At 41.6% G+C, this 12,561-nt stretch overlaps 1 long non-coding RNA gene across 1 annotated transcript in view; it reads right to left on the bottom strand.

Moving 5' to 3' along the window:
• Positions 1 to 3,625: 3,625 nt before the first annotated feature.
• The window catches only part of LOC134943748 (uncharacterized), a 31,639-nt gene continuing 22,703 nt past the window's right edge, over positions 3,626 to 12,561 (bottom strand). Inside the window, exon 2 of the long non-coding RNA XR_010181721.1 lies at positions 3,626 to 4,071. This is a non-coding gene — a long non-coding RNA (uncharacterized LOC134943748). The remainder of the gene's footprint in view (positions 4,072 to 12,561) is intronic.

The following is a 12,561-nucleotide window of genomic DNA, read 5'->3' on the forward strand; positions in this document are numbered from 1 at the left end:
GTAAGCCGGGCCGGGAATGACAGAGAGTGAGAGGTCAGGTGACCGGAGCAGCAGAAGGGGTGTGTGGACTCTGACTCAGAGCGGAACATGCAGTACGTCATCCAACGCCGCCGGTGCAGTGCAGCTGGGAACGTTTGACACGAGGTGAGGCAGGGGGGTATAAATGTTTGTACAGTGTATTGTATTCATTTGGTCTGACGAAAGCTACATAAAGCTGAAACGTTACTGGTGATTCAGGGCGCAGTCTCTGTCATTATTTATCTTGGCAAAAAATTCCCCAGGAGTGCCGCCATTCAACTTACCTATTTGCGGTCTACAACCACGGATGGCACCGGGGTGGATGTTGTTACTATAGCTGAGTGCCGGTCATATGGAACGATATATATATATTTATATATATAGATAGATATAGTACAAAGATGAGACTGGCACTCCAATAAATTTTTAAATAAGTACCCAGGTGCCAGTTTGAAAGAAATGTTACCACATTGAAAAAAAAACGGCACTCTCAGTACTTAGAAAACATACAGCAGGCTGGTTTAAAAAATGGCTGGCTGAGCGGCTTTACACATCTGTGTCAACATTTCATTTATGTATATGTATATATATATATATATATATATATACAGGGGTGGATTGGGAACAAAAAGCGGCCCTGGAAAAATTTGTACTAGTGGCCCCACATGGGCAGCACCAGAGGTGTAAGGTCTAGCCATGGGCCATGGCAGCAGCACCCTCCCCCCAAGACTTTCCAGATAGTGGGCGTGTCCAGCATCAAGGGGGAAGTTAAAAGGAAACAAAATTAAATATTATGAGCACATTATATGATACACCTTTAGAATTTAGGAAACTATATAATTCTTTAGAAAGATACATTTTCTTGCTTATTACACCAACCGCGTATCCCAATCATTATTCACTCAATCTTATATGTCAGCCAAGCAGGCAGACAGAGCATACACTAGATCATCTGCAATCACAGGCTAAGTGGCAAAGAAATGTTCATATATGCAAATTATTTTGCATCTTATTCATTATGTCTATAAATAGGACCACATGTCCTCAAACAAAACAGGGCCCGCGGGTGCGTCAGCCCACCGGGGATCTTCCCTGTAAGCCCTATGGCCGATACGCCTCTGTATATGTGTATATATATATATATATATATATATATATATATATCCCGGGATTGAGCATTTTTCAATCCTGGGATTGAAAAAAAATGCCTCAGGATTGGCCTCCCCAAAACAGACCAATTAATTTTATAGATAAGATACTGGGATCTTCATCACTCCTCACTGCCGGAATTTTTTTTAGATATTTAGGCTTCTTAATTTTGAGTTTTTTTATTTTACCCATTTGTGTTTCTATTTTCTTAGGTACTTTTGTTGTTATAATGCCAGACTTTGCCTTTTTGTCCTTTGGTTTTTTTATGCCTGATGGTCTGAAGTGCTTCGTCAGATTCCTCCTTGTCAGATTTGTGAGGACCCGAATCTGCTTTATGAGGCCTGTGAATCAAGATGGACTCTAAATCTGCATCCTCAAGAAGAGCTTGGGTACCAATCATTAACTCAGATTTCCATTCCTTTACCTTATTATAGCAATAATGGAAACACAAGTATTTTACAGCCAAAATGCAAAGTATTCCAAGGGCATCCCCTGTCACTAAAACCCTTCTGGTGAAGCCCTCAAAGGGTAGAACGAAATCTAAGGTCTGCTTCTGTAGAGCATGTGGTTTAGAAGGTTTGTGAATCAAGATGGACTCTAAATCTGCATCCTCAAGAAGAGCTTGGGTACCAATCATTAGGTCAAATTTCCTTGTCAGGCATTCCTTTAACTTATTATAGCAATAATGGAAGTACAAGTATTTTACAGCCAATATGCAAAGTATACCACGGATAGCTCCTGTCACTAGAACCCTTTTGACAAAACCCTCAGGTAGTAGAACGAATTCCAAGCTCTGCTTCTGCAGAGCATGTGTCATTGAGCCCACTGGAGAGATCAACTAACATCCTGCACTTCCAGAAAATTTGGACACAATTACATCCCACTACACAGGGTGCAAGCAGAAGAATCAGAGAAAAGTATAGTATATATAAGAGTGTGGTGACATCTTTTTATAATGTAGCAACGGTATTATTCATGGTCTGCATTTCATGGCTCTTATCAAAGCTTGAATCGAAGTAGTTAAGGACAGTTTGTGCACTTTTCTTACTTGCCGATTGCAGAGCATGGATATGGTCATCAGTATCTTCATTTGAGGAGGCTCCAGGGCACTACTCACTTTCCTCTTCATCCCTATGGTCTCTTGAGCAGAGTCTACGTGTGTGCTTAACCAACAGGCAGCTAGGGATCTTGGTGTTAGAGTCTAGCAGGCTGTCCAGCTTGAGGGCACTCCTGGCTGTGGCCGAGCTCCAAGTCTGTAGGTGCACCATACCCGCAGATGCTTCTCATAACTGCGATCTCACTGCGAACACTTCCAAAAATGAATTTTTATTTTATTCATTATTGAAAAGTATACTGAAAACTACTGTAGGTTCTAATTGAATTAGTGCTAAATAATAAAATATATATAAAAATACTAATGACTAACATAATAGTTGATAACTATTATATATTTATAAATTATTATAAATGACTTACATGTGATTTTATGTATTTTTTTTATTATATTATTAATTGAAAAGTATAATAAAAACTAGTTTCTAATTTAATTAGTTCTAATAATAAAATATATATTTAAAAATAAAAATACTAATGATTATATTATAATGTTTAACTATTATATATTATAATTTATTATAAATTACTTATGTGTGCTTTTGTTCTTTTATTATATTATTGTTTTAAAATTATATAAAAACTAGGGTCTAATAGAATTATTCTAAATAAAATACAGTATGTAGACACACTGACTCAGCACTTAGGACAGGTAAAACCCCCATTGGAGGAAACCTGTGAGGAACCATTGCTGATAAACTGCCCTTCCTCTGGGCATACTAAAGGGAGTAATGGATATAACTAGGTTGTGGTTTATCTATTGTGTGGTGTATCGTATTTTGTGTGGTGTAATGTTCTTTTCCATCAGAGGTCATCTGTTGTTCCATCATCTGGTTTCATCTTCTTCATTCCTTCATTCCATGGTCAGAGGCTCCTCAAAGGTCAGTAAATCTTGTTCTTCATGGCTGTAAGATGTATATATGGTACCAGTGGTAATAATACAGAAAGGGTAATTATGAAACTGCAAATGTGTAACAACTCAGTGCAAATACTCTTGTGCCATCACACACCTACTTTGTGCAAGTGTGTGATTAGCTGTACAGTGAATGGAGATGGAGGACAAGATGGTGGTGTGTTCAGTAGTCCATAGGTTTACCATGGGAGGAGTTGGGTTGATTAGGTGCACTAGTACACACATTGTGAAGTGGGATTATATATATATATATATACACTATAGGGGTGCACATAGTGAATCCGAAGGGGCATGCTCTGCTTTGGAGAGTGCACAATGCCCTTTGTTCCCACATGGGAGATTAACAACCTGATTAAATGAGTGGTTTACTAATGTAATTTGCTAAACATTGTCCACCTTAAAATTATATATAAAACGTTAATTGTACCGAAAAAATGTTATATGCTGTTTAAATTGATTTTCCAGAATAAAAAAAAAAAGTTAATTCACACTTATACCTGAGCTGTGAAGGGGAGAGACTTTATAAAGATCTAAAAGGCTTCCCTGCAACCATATAGGTTTCCATATAGTAGACCCAAACACTACATAAATAATTTCAGGTGCTAGCATAAATTTAGACCCTTAAAGTGAAACAGTGAATCTGTATAGTTTAACTTCTTTTTTAACTGCCAGGTCCAAAACAAGTCTCTTATCCCTAATTATTACTAGCCAGATCACAGGTGGGCCGATGCACCACGGCTCTGAATCCCATTCTCCTCAGATAGATGTTTCTTCTGCTGTGTAGATGCTCCTTCTTCTTCTCTCCTGTCTAGCCAAGGACCCAGGGGAAGATCACATTCCTGAATTTGTCATCCTCCTCGACCTGGTTTTCTAAGAACCTGTAACAACATATGGACAGTAAGCAAGAGACAAACATTGTACCTATAATAAAAAAACAGTAACTATAAAATATATTAGAAGAAACTCATAGTGATAGCAGCAGAAATTGATTCAGGCCAATTTGTGTGTATGAGGCTGGATGGAGGAGTCATGTAAATGGCATAATATGGACTTGTAGCTTAGTTGTGAGCAGTGCTAGGTAATTTTTTACCTCCATGATAATTTGACTTTGTTTGAACTCTCTTCTCCCTGGTGACTTGGTGCTGTATCAGTCTGGTTTTAACAATGTTTACCTGGTTATGATTAATTTTCCGCCTTTAATAATGCTAACAATGTGTACCAGTACTGGCAAACGTGAGTAACAGGGAGCCTGCTAGTACTATGGGAAAGCTGTGATTGTATGTGAAGATTATTGTGTTATATGTTACACAGCTGAGATTGTGTGTCACCCTATTACATGTACACCTAACACCTCTAATTATCTCATTCTGCAAATCTAATTCCTGCTCTGACTTTTGGGAACAATATGAGGGGGAACTCCTAATGACTGCCTGCACTGAGCATGTAACACTCTTACTGTACTAGGTCATGTACTTTCCCTTACACACAGGTGTAATACACAAACACAGGTGCATGACATCAGATACAGCATGGTTGCCCAGAGCCAATGTCCGCTCTACCCAAGTTTCTATAACAAAACTTCAATTACATTTAGTTTCTTAGGTTTAGTAGTTAAGTTTCTGGTATTTATTACTTAGTGCAATACTTTTTCACCTTTACTGTACCCACAAGCCGCTCCGTAGAGCAGCAATGAGTTTTCCCCTGAGCCACCGCACAACCATTTTGAGCAAAGTCAAATGACTGGCTCAGCTAAGGGAGCAGGGTGGGCCCCACTGCCTGAGGAACCTGCCTCTTACCTCAGGTAGGCGGGGTTGACTGATAGCGGTGTCCTGCTGCCTGTCAGTGTTGATGATCACAGTCACATACTGGGGTCTATTCATGAAGCAGTGAAAACAGTGTAGAAACAGACCAGTGGAGAAGTTGCCCATGGAAACCAATCAGCATCTCCCTTACATTTTAGAAAATGTACTTGATAAAGGCTTCCTACAAAGCTGACTGGTAGCCATAGGCAACTTCTCCACTGGACCTTTTCTGTACTCTTTTCACTACTTCGTGAATAGACCCCACTGCCTCTAATTTGCAGAGCTGTGAATTCTTCCTGAATCACAGCTATTTGTGAATTAAAGGCAGCTCACGGCTGTGTAATTGCTGTTGTTAGAGCCTACTTGACTAAGCGGCGAACTGAGGAAAGCATGGGGGGCAGGGCTCCCTCTCTCAGACGGCAGTGGCCGCTGTGACCAAATCTGGGAGGTGTGACCTCCCCCCCTCCCCCCCCTGGTTTTTTTTGTTAAAAAAATTATATTCGCAGCTCATTTGTCCCCCCTCAGTAGCTGACCCAGGCTCCTAACAGGCCCCTTCAATAAATCCGAGCCAAGGTAATTGGTTGCTCTAAGTGCCCCTAGTGACAGGAGAGGGGAGGGAAGGAAGGAGAAATAAACACAGAAAAGATCCTGGTGCCAGTAGGAACACTGGGGCAGATGTATTAACCTGGAGAAGGCATAAGGAAGTGATAAACCAGTGATATGTGCAAGGTGATAAAGGCACCAGCTAATCAGATCCTAACTGTTAATTTACATATTGGAGCTGATTGGCTGGTGTCTTTATCACCTTGCACATATCACTGGTTTATCACTTCCTTATGCCTTCTCCATGTTAATACATCTGCCCCACTATTCTATACCAGTGAGTACTAACAAAAGCTCACCTAACAGAGGAATGCCAATCCTCTTACAAAATAACAACTACAAAACAAAAGAACAGGTGATGCTTATACACACAGGGTCATATACATGTGAAATATTAAATAGATGTTTATTATGGAAACATAGAACACACTAACAATTGTGCTTAAATAAGTCCCGGGAGTAGAACAATATTAATTAAATGAACAAAATGTAAATATTTAAAATGGAATCTATTGAAAATGGCAAGGTCATCAATCTCTCGCGTGTGGTCATGGCACAACTTTTTCACGTCATCCATTATAAAATGGGTCAGTTGTCTGGCATAAGTTATATGGAGTACAAATACTAGGTTCCCAATTGCATATAATTGTCTTTTAAGCATGCACCAGTATTAACATAAACACTCATTCTCCATTCTATGTCTCCCAATAACCCGAGTGATGTTGAAGCAGCTGCGGTAGGTGGATAAAACCTCAAGGTGTAACTAATATAGGCAATGAATTGAATATAGCGTAAAGATCTGCTTACAAACTAATGGCTCTTCAGCATGGTTTACTCAGTCAGATATCTTCTTTTCTCATCACAAATGTCAAAACAGCACATTTGTATAAATGAGATGGTTTCCTGACACTAACTATGCCCCACCAACCCTAGCTATCGTCCAGCTGCTAGTCAGCGTCAGAATCCCCCGACCACTTGATCCCACAATCTTTTTATCCTTCACACACTCCAGAGCTCCCATTTAGTGCAGCTGTGTGTAAAACCTTTCCTTTAGGAGACAGCAGGATCCATAACCCTGTGTGCCCCTTGCCCTAGGTATCGAGTCCCGTTCTGGACACCAGAGCGTGGCAAAGTGGGCCCCTCTATCAGATCTGGGCACAGGTAATTTGTACCCTCTGCCCCCTCTCTCAGCACCACTGCTTACAGATTCCAAAGTAATACTGTAGATGACAAGTGCCCAGTTTATATTATTTGTAAATGTGTCCCAGTAGCAAACAAATGTGTACAATTCCAATCCAAAAGAATGATAGTAAAGTATATTCCTCACTTATGAGTGCAAAGTCTCTCAGCATATCCAGTCAGTCTCCATGCAATCGCAGTATATTTAGTGAATCCAATATATGTATCCTTTGTAAATGTCAAAATGGGTTTATGCGTCCACACTTTAAGCTGGCAAAAGAGCAGGTTGCATCTCGATAAAGAGGCACTGGAAGTAGATACCTCTCCTTGCATCACAGCCGAAAATGTCCATGTTCAGCCAGTAGGCAGTAGCAATGGACACACTAATGCCAGCAGCTGGGCAGACATCGGGAAAGAGCTTAGAGGAAACTCTGTATATTTCAGCTATTGACTCCACTGACTTCTTGAAAAAGCCATTCTGTCTGCAGATAAACAAGACCAAGATACAGGAGACCTTCTTGGTGTTGTTGAAAAATACGAAGTTCCCTCTAAGCTCTTCGCTGCTGTCATACAAAGTGGTTCATTTGTTAAATGCAGCCTATTTATGATGCTCATGTAAATGGTGATTACTGATTACTACAATTCACACAGCGCACCAATAGCTGGGGGTGATTCTAGAATTTGCATACATCAGTCTCTCTCTTGAACGGTTTGGCACTTCTACTAGACTGTTCATGCAGATGTGTATGACAGTGTTAATCCCTTCTCATGCAGTAGGTGTCTGCGTGTTGCAACACTGTAAATGCTACAGATCATCCTGTCCCTGATAAACCCACTGGTGGGTACACCATAATCACAATTCTTAAACTGGGTACACACTGGTAGATATATCTGCAGATCAATGTATCTGCAGATATATCTATAGCCCCATCGTGCAGTGTGTTGTGCATACACACTGCCTGATCCGTCGTGACTGACATCACAAACTGGGCGGCCATTTACATGCGACCGCCCAGTTCAACCGTCAATCACCGCCGGCTGCTGCAGCATGTGTACGGGCGTGATGTACCGATATATCTTTAGATATATTGGTCATCATATGTGCTGCAGGACCAATGCAATATGTCTCTGAACGACGGCATTCACAGACATATCGTTGGCACACACTGGCCGATGGGGCAGCGATATATCGTCCATTCAATAGAACGGGCGATCTATCGGCTAGTGTGTACCCAGCATTAGCCAGCAATTTGAGTCTAGCAGCACATGAGTGAATTCTCAGCGGGACTTTGCCCAACTGTATTGGTAGTACTGTATGCTGGTCCATGATGACGTTTTTTACAGGTACTGTAAGCTTCCAATTTCCTAATTAATGTCTCTGGATCTTCATTGTCCTCCCGCTCTGAGTAGATAAAAGAATCAGCCTGCTCCAGCAAGACTCAGAAGAGTATAAGTCTCTACCTTCTTTGATTTATTCAACAGTCCGGCACAGCAATGCATGCTGCATTCCATCTCTACCTTGAGTCACGAGTCTATTGGTGTTGTCATCAAAAACCAGCGGTTCAATGAATCAGAGCCCTCACTGCCAGAATCTGTGTTTAGCATGTGTGAAACACGAAAGGATGCTGGAGCACTGTACAAGTGTGTCTTTACTCTCTGAATGCATAACCAACATGGCTAATAGGACACTTTCTGAATTAGGAATGGTTGGCATGATTTGCCTTCCACTAACCACACATAGCATGCCTCTACACTATTAGCCACCATAAAACATCGGGTGCAAAAAACTGTCGTTTTTCGCGATTTTTAACCAATTTTATTTACATGTTATCCTATTAGATTGCCTGTAAAAAAAATGGCCTCTCTCCCGAAAACACACAGGTTCAGAGAAACCGAGGCAGGTGAAGCAAAATCCCCGATAAGCCACGGCTCGCGCCGGCTTTTCGGAGCTAATAGGATAGCCCGGGGTGAGCCCTTTAGCCGCAGTTATTTAAAGTATCAACAAATTACATAGATTTACATTACAAATTCCCTAAATTTCTTATTGTGTTTCACCACAAAAGTATTGCAGCTTGATTTGACAAGAATAAATCTATTTGCCCATAATTGTAATTAGTTCTAAAAACCAAACTGTAGGATGTCCTCTTACCTTCCTATTTTTGGATTATTTGTATAGCGTTATTTGCTTACCTTAATGTGATATCACTATGTTATACTTTTGTAAGATTGTAATATTGTGATCATAAGACTTTTTAACAGATAATGGCATGGTTAAAATCAAAATATAAGCAATACAAATGAATAAAAAAAGAGGCTGAACAGTTTATTGTTCTAAAGTTACATTTCTGCATTGTAAAGCGGTTTCCCACGTGCATGGAGGCGGTGTCATACAGAAAAAACGACACTGCCAGCTCTGAATCCCACACTCACTCTGTCTGTTAGTAATTAATGATCAGTGTTATTCTTCATAACACACAAGAGATTCAGGCTGATTAACTTAAAAGACCAATAACACCAACACAATAGAATCAAACAATTGCAATTTCATTTGCTTTCATAAGGCTACAGAGAAGGCTAATGCTGTGACTCCAGATGTCGCCTGGCAGATAAAGTTTGAACTTGGCTTTCACTACTGATAGCAGACCATGCAAGCCACCACTTTGCAGCTAGTTTGATCCTGGAATTAAAACGCCAATGATAATAAATGCAAAATACGGTGTGATTTGCATATAATATCACAGTGGTTTTAAATTTGGGGTCAAAGCCAGTACTTAAATTTAGCCAGTTGTTATAGTGGAAACCAGCCCAGGCTATCTATTGGCATATGTGGACAGAGTGGATATTGCAGCTGCTTACATGGAAACAGTTCTAATATGGTAATGCAGCAGGAGGCACCGCACCTCCTGTATGCATTACTGATCTGAGCTGTGCCCTGGGACACAGCATCAAATCATCTGTGACATCATCAGCCGGCTGCGTGACCCACCTAACCGTACTGCCGCAGCCTAACCCTAACCCTCCCTCAGAAGCCTAACCCTATCCCTCCCCGGCATACTTACGTTATGGATCCTGGCAGTCGAGATTCTGGCACCGGCATTCCAACTGGTGGCGGGATTCCAGCTCCGGCATCCTGACCGCCGGGATTGCGAACGCCGGCATGTTGACTACATCCCGGCTGCGCAAATCAGCCACCGCAGATGCAAAAATGATGCCAGGAAATCTCTGTCTTCCTATGGAGAACCTGACCTAGGGGGTAATTCCAAGTTGATCGCAGCAGGAAATTTTTTAGCAGTTGGGCAAAACCATGTGCACTGCAGGGGAGGCAGATATAACATGTGCAGAGAGAGTTAGATTTGGGTGTGGTGAGTTCAATCTGCAATCTAAATTGCAGTGTAAAAATAAAGCAGCCAGTATTTACCCTGCACAGAAACAAAATAACCCACCCAAATCTAACTCTCTCTGCACATGTTATATCTGCTCCCCCTGCAGTGCACATGGTTTTGCCCAACTGCTATAAAATTTCCTGCTGCGATCAACTTGGAATAACCCCCCTAGTCCCTCCTCCACAATGGCAGTGACAAGCCTACGTTTTGAGAAACTGAGGCCATCATGGCCACCCTCCGATCCCTAAATGGCATCAGACTGTAAATCACTGACAGTCTGGTGCTGTACTGCGTCTTACACCGCAAACCCATACACATACCCTGTATGGGTCCGGTGCATGCACAAAGTATCGAACATCAGTACTTTGCATCATGCACCACTGTAAAAATGGAACCTGAACCAGGCCTACTGTGCATGGGAATTGTGGGGGTCATTCCGAGTTGTTCACTCGTTGCCGATTTTCGCAACAGAGCGATTAAGGCAAAAATGCGCATGCGCATGGTACGCAGTGCGCATGCGCTAAGTATTTTAGCACAAAACTTAGTAGATTTACTCACATCCGAACGAGGAATTTTCATCGTTGAAGTGATCGGAGTGTGATTGACAGGAAGTGGGTGTTTCTGGGCGAAAACTGGGCGTTTTCAGGGAGTGTGCGGAAAAACGCAGGCATGTCAGGGAAAAACGCGGGAGTGGCTGGAGAAACGTGGGAGTGGCTGGCCGAACGTAGGGCGTGTGTGTGACGTCAAACCAGGAACTAAACGGACTGAGCTGATCGCAATCTGTGAGTAGGTCTGGAGCTACTCAGAAACTGCTAAGAATTTTCTATTCGCAATTCTGCTAATCTTTCGTTCGCTATTCTGCTAAGCTAAGATACATTCCCAGAGGGCGGTGGCCTAGCGTGTGCAATGCTGCTAAAATCTGCTAGTGAGCGAACAACTCGGAATCACCCCCTGTGCTAATAAAGGTATAGGACAAGACCGATCTCTGCCAGATCTCAGCTAATGCAGGATTCAAGACCTTTTCTGGAGCAGATAGGATTGTGAACAGTAAGTAATGACCCACTAATTGTTTAATTCATTACAATAATTTCACATTTTAAAATGAAGACTCATTTTTTCGCTAAACAAGACAAACCAGTGCACTTACTCCATACTTCTCAAGGAACATCTTGCCCCCTGCCTAAACTTTCTCTCTAAAGCTGCCTGACCCCTGGACAGATCTACTGACATTTACACTAAATCATGAGCACCGTGGGTCAATAACTATGATTATCCTTTGGAAATGACCTCATATAGGGAAATCCAGTCTTTAAAAAAACTGTATGTGGGTAAACTAAAATGTAATAAAAATAATGCAGATGTCAAAGGAAGAAAAAATCTACAGATGTATAAATATAACTCAAGGAATAAATATTCTTGATATAAGTATCACCATGCATGAGACACCTTGCATGCCTTAAAGTCATTCGTAATTAATTTTTTGTTCTTTGTTCGTCACTTTTAATTAGCATCTTTATCGAGTTGATTGGGGCCCCAGAGTGTTTTCAGCCCTAAGTCGCACTTGTTTCCCAAAGTCTCATTGTCTGACTCAGCAGAACACATGGAGGAGGCATCAATACTGGGTGACCTGCCTGGAACGAAGACGTTTGCTGGTTTATTCTTAGATACGCTTGGTCACCCTTGCCAGTCCTCCTCTGGTGCCACCTGCCCTGCCAGCACAGCTAACTAAGTGAGATTGGCTTTATAAATATCTTCCCTTCCTTATGAATGAGTAAGGAGCATGTGTCATACAGTATTTCTCAGTTGTTTTCTCGTTAATGAGGCATGTTTACTTTCTTATTCCAATTAAGTTTTTTCTCATTTTAACGTGCGTGGTTTTTAAAACCAGTCTTTCTTTATCTTTATTCTGAAAACATCTGATAATACTGCTCTCATCATTTAGTAATGTAGTGATATATAAAATGGAATGGACAGATGAGGGTGTTATTCTCTACTTGCAGATTGTAATAGGTGTGATTGGAGCAACCACCCAAGGCACCGAGCAGGGAACTCTGGCCCAGTGGTGACCTCTAGTAGGTTCATACTAACCAGCTGCCTGGAGCCCATATCTTTAGAATATGGTTTAGTTGGTTGTCTAATAAATTATTATATTTAAATAGACCTCAAAAATACTACGTGTAGGATCCAGGAGTCCACTTGCGAGTGAGCCCACTGCGTGCTGAAACTCTTGAGATGACCCCCCACCGCACCTGAGTCCGCTTGTATGGCCCCAGCGTCATGCTGCGGACTTGGCAGAAGCTGTGGAGGACTTCTGTTCCTGGGAATGGGCTGCCTGCTGCAGTCTTCTTCCCTTTCCTCTAACCCTGGGCAGATATGACTGGCCTTTTGCCCGCCTGCCTTT

The sequence above is a fragment of the Pseudophryne corroboree genome, chromosome 7 (genome assembly GCF_028390025.1).
Source record: "Pseudophryne corroboree isolate aPseCor3 chromosome 7, aPseCor3.hap2, whole genome shotgun sequence".
NCBI classification, from domain to species: Eukaryota; Metazoa; Chordata; class Amphibia; order Anura; family Myobatrachidae; genus Pseudophryne; species Pseudophryne corroboree.